This window comes from Durio zibethinus, chromosome 9, assembly GCF_047325235.1.
Source record: "Durio zibethinus cultivar Kanyao isolate XHJ-2024 chromosome 9, ASM4732523v1, whole genome shotgun sequence".
Lineage (NCBI taxonomy): Eukaryota > Viridiplantae > Streptophyta > Magnoliopsida > Malvales > Malvaceae > Durio > Durio zibethinus.
The window spans coordinates 8604544-8609944 of record NC_143170.1 but is presented as its reverse complement, the minus strand read 5'-3'; the positions used below and the strand labels follow the sequence as shown (position 1 = coordinate 8609944).

The 5401-nt window shown below is 28.5% G+C and overlaps 1 pseudogene; it reads left to right on the top strand.

Annotated features, from left to right (window-relative positions):
* Positions 1-303: 303 nt before the first annotated feature.
* LOC111316787 (small polypeptide DEVIL 4 pseudogene) lies at positions 304-885 on the top strand (annotated as a pseudogene).
* Positions 886-5401: the final 4516 nt, after the last annotated feature.

The window sequence follows — 5401 nt, the reverse complement described above, 5'->3', positions numbered from 1 at the left end:
AATGGAAAAGAAAAGAAAAGAAACAAGTGTAAGTGGATAAGAAATTGGAACAAGAAATGGCCCTAGCTTGCTTAAGTTACAGATGTCACAGAGATGGAAGTAAGGGAGTTTTGTATGGTTTCTGAACATATTCCACATACAACGATTGAGATCGTATTGCATGGCAGTGAGGTGGGGTTCAAAGTGCAGTTACCGGTGAAAAGAGAGACGTAAAAAAAACATCCTTTCTTTAACCTCATTTGCTTTCCCTTATTTGGGCCCAGGTGGAGCCTAATTTCTAAACCATTCCATTTCCTTCCTATAATAGCACTCCCTACCCTTTGCTGCTCTTTTCATGCAAGCCAAAAAAAAAAGGTCAATCATTACTCATTCAAACTCCAATAATGATCCATCCATCCAGCCAGTAGAGAGAACTACTGAGAGCAAAAAGGTTCACCGAAGTGCTCTTCAAGCCAACCAATAAGAATTTAGAAGAAAGAATTAACCAAAAAAAAAAATTGAAAAGAAAGCAAATAAATCCTATAATTTGATAAGAAGAGATGAAGATGAAAGGTGCAACAATTGGAGGGTCTAAGAGAAGGTGTTCATGGCCATGCAAGGGAAATGGAGCTGGGTTCCTTCGGGAAGAAAGAGGTAGGCTTTACATAATAAGAAGATGTATTGTTATGCTTCTCTGCTGGCAGGACTAAAAAAATAAATAGATATGTATGGAGAAATCTGAATAAAAATCTCTACAGATCCTGCTGCTACTTGGAATTTAGCTACTAGTTTTAGATTTTCTTTTATCATGTGTATATCAAATATATGGATAATCTTTTCTTTCCCTTCCTTATGCTCCTTGGCTTCTCCTGCTCCTTGGTATAACAAGTTTCTCTTTGAAATTATGGTGAAAATTTTATTTTGTTATATTTTTAAAACTTGATTCGGTGCTGAATCTCTAAGTTTTATCTTTGATCCCAAGCTTATAGTTGTGCTTTTCTTTACTTGATTTTATGGTTAGGACATGTTATATTCCATTCATCTTCTTATAATAGTCACAAAGATTTGCATCTTAGCTTCTCGGTTGCCCCTGGAAGAAGGAAACTCAAATTCCTCTTAGCTTCATAGTTTATTCTTGCATGATTGCTTATACTTCAGTTTTCTCCACTAGTGCACTGGCACTGATCAAACCCATAACTTAATTCGGTGTATGCTGTGATCCTTAAAAGTTGATATCTCTCATATTTGAAGTTCAAATCCCATCAGTTAATAACTTTTTTCACTATCCCTAATCAGCGGTTGCTTTTGTGTGTGTGTATATATATATAAACTTAACTGATCAGTTTTTGGTTTTGGTTAATTCTTTTTCTGAAACGGGTTTCAACTTTCATGCTTAAGTGAAGGAAGCAAAATCTAATACTAATGTCTGATAGCTAGATAGTAAAGAACATCCCTAGCTACTTTTGTATACGAAGAAAAATCAAAATAGATATTCTTAGGCTCCTCATTGATGATTGAGGATTGATGGAAACCCAAAAAAAATGGTTCTCCAGAAATTGGCTGAAAGTATTAAGCACCTGATTTAAGTGAGAGAGAGAGAGAGAGAGAAAGAGATCAAGGATGTATATAAAAAGTATACAATTAATCAAAAGTAAAGTGGGATTATTTAAACGGTGTAATCATTAAGGATATGGATTACACTTTTAATCCGCACTCGTGCTATCAGAAAGATTCTAACAAACTAGATTTTTTTTTACTACATATATCTATGCATGTGAGAGCATATTATTTTTTTTTCTTTGGGTTTGGACTCTTCACTATTAGTACTTTGTATTTTTTTCCTTTTGTTTTTATGCACCTATTAACATTGATTTAATATTTTCTTATAATCATGACAAAACAACCGAATAGAACCTACAGTTTTTTTTTTTTAATAATAAAATTTAGAATTTAATTCATTGATTTATTTAATTATTTTTAAATATCTATAATATTTTCTCTTACCTTCAATTACCTATAACCTTTTTCTTATAAAAAAAAATCAAAAACAAAAATACTTGAATCAATCGAGAATTTATAATCAAATCCAAATAACATTCTCTTACAACAATTACTTCAGAAAACATTGTACTTGTGATTAATTAGAGTTGTAAATAGGTTGAACCAAACTAGATTCCGTCGACGTCTTAAATACTTTATTCAAAACTTGATCCAATTAGGTCCATGATTTATACTCAATGGGGCAAAATTATTAAGTAATATTTGTTTACATAATTTTTTTTTAAATTTATTATAACAAAATAAATTTTATTAAAATGTATAATGTCAAATAATACTTCTATAAATATAAAAATAATAAAATATTTGTATAAAAATAAAAATATAAAAATTCATTTTTATATAAAAACAAGACATTAAAATTCATGCTTGTTTGTCTTAATTTTGTCGTGTTTAGCAAGAGTATTGACACTTATATAGGTTACGATTAAATAAACAAATTAAAATTTAAATACATACACAAATATATATTAATTAAACAGGTTACATAACACTGCACGACTAACAAATTTATCAAATAAGTCAGATTAAACAATGTGGCATGATGGGTTTTGTGACCAGTCTAAACTCATTTAATTGAGAAGTAAAGTGAAGAGATCAATTTTATATTTACATTTTTAACCATTAACTTACTCAATTACTCTTTTTATTTTGTCAATGCATTCATATATATTTCATAATTATAAACTATTTATACTTAAATGTTTCTTTTACATTAATGAGGGAAAAAGCAAAAATATTAAAAATTTTAGATTTGTTTTTAATAATTTTATTTATTTTTTAAGGATTAACGAGGCAAGACAGAATAAATATTTAAATTTGAGGTCTTTACTAATAAAAGAATTCAATTTTCAAGATTTTAGTGGGACCTCTGGATCCAATCCACTCGTGAAAGCTTATCTGAGTTCATTTACTTTAAATTTTTTAATGAAATATTTTAATTGAATTAAAAAAATATAATAGTAAAACTGTATATGATCTAGATCAAAGATGACCGATGAAATAAATGGTAAATTTGGCTCCTATTCTATTATAATTTACCAAATTAATTTATATGTAAATTAAAGTTGTCCCTTAAAGTTTATTATTTGCTATTTGCTATTTTCTTTAAGAAAAAAAAAAGTTCGAAACCATCAAAGCGGAATGAAACAATATGCTGCCGTGCTTTCTCTAGATCTATCAGACTGGTAAGTTCATGTCATTTTAGAACTTGAGGTTTAGTGTAAATGATTCATCCATCTTTTTTAAGAAATGGATTTCAATAAGATTAAGATTCGATTATCAGCATTTGTAAATTCCTTTTCTCTAATTTTTTTTTTTAGATTTTGATCTCTTTCTAAAACAAAAAAGTACGGCCATCTTATGTATTAATTTTATTAATGAGAAAATTTATCCGCTGCTAGATTGAGTAAAGAGGTTTGAGGATAAAATTGCTACTTTTGAAACTATGGGAGTGAAACGAAATTTTCAGCAAACTTTTAAAGACAAGAGGTTCAGTTTATACAATTGATAATTTGCCAATATCCAAAAACAAAAATAGTCTCAAATTCGAATGGAAGGTCAATGTTAGACAATATTTTGAGCATTTGGTTCATCATTCATGTAAGTGAATGCATTTTCTTACTCAAAACGTCAAGTTTGGCAAGTCTTTTGTTTTTCTATAAAAAGAAATCTTGTCTTCCACTTTTGGAAGTTTTCAGTTTGGTTTGAGTTCATGTACATGTTGTGAAGCCAAACTCTTGTTTGAACCACAAAAAAGATTTCAATAAAAAACAGTAAAAGAACACATGTACAAAATTGAAAGAATCAAGCCAAAAAAAATTATTGAAATGTTTAAAAACGAGAAGCAAAGTTAAATTAAACTGAAATTTTGAAATTCCTTTCTTTGGAAAAAAAAAAAAAACTGAAATTTTTAAAAAAGAAATAATTAGGTGGGATATTTGTTTATGAATTCAAATATAGGATCAGTTAAAATGTGATGTTCATGTCAACAGTATGTGATTTATTGATAAACTTTTGTATTTTTAATTTTAATAATTATGATTCAATTTTTAATAATTTTAAATAAAAAAAAAAACGTAGCATGGACATGTATATCTATGAATATTGTAACTCAATCATATTTACTGTGACTTAGTTGATGTGTGTGACTGAAAAAAAATAATTAAAGTTAAAATTAATGCAAAACTCAATTAAGATTGACATTATTTGAAAATAAATTATTTCACAAAGTAAAATTCTAAACACCTAGTTAATTGATATCATCTTACATTTAAAAAAAAAAAACCATCTAGTTAGTACTATTATATATTATAAATTTATATTCGTTTATACCAAATAAACCATAACTTATATCTATCTAAAAGTTAATGATTGGTTTAAGAAAAAAAAAACCAAAAGATTAAAAAAAATTAGGGCGACTAAGTTCTATCAATTCTTCGAACCATTGGTGATGAAATTAGAATTACCGTACATTTTCACAGGTTAGCTCAAGTCTAAGCAAAGGCGGACTTTTGTATGGATATTCTAAAATATTAAAAAATTAAAAAAAATTTGAATATTATTTTTAATAAAATTAATAAGTTCATTAACAATTAATTATATATATTACAAGTAAAAACTCGAAATAAATCCTAAATTCACCACTAAATCTAAAACTTATTGAAATGCCAAGACAAAATTGGATCATTAGGAATTCAAGTACAGGGACAGATGTGGTAATGATAAATAACAATGATGTTAAATGAGCTAGAGGTTCACGAGTCATTAGTGAAAGGAACTTTTTATATAATGGTGGATGCAATTTAAAAATAAAAAAGATTATAAATATTAATATTTAAATTATAAATTTATTAAATATTATATTTTTAAGAATAATTGCATAGATGAATTAAACTAAATCTTGAATTTAAAGTAAGAGAGATTTTGTGTTCTTGCAAAAACATGATATGTTGTTTCGTGCAATTGGGAAATGAAGGAAGCTGAAACCGGAGACCAAAACCTTGGACGTGTCTAGTCATGGCCTTTTTCTAGTTGAAGTCCCACGGCGAAAATTAGCTGCAATGTCAATTACATGTCACATTGAGCAAATACATTTGAGCACGTCACGTGTAAGTTTGATACTACATTTGACATGAAGCAATCTTTAATTCACATGTCATCGTTGTCATACAACAACAACAAATCAAAAGTGACAGAACAGGAAACGCGTGAAGAAAATGTGATACAGGATTTGCCATCGAGGAAGGAAAGTGTAGAAAAACAGGTACAACAACCAACGTGGAAATTTTTTTTTAATCCTTAACCCCACAAAATTTTGTATGATTCCCATGTCCCACTTCCCTTGCTGCCGCCCCCCCCCCCC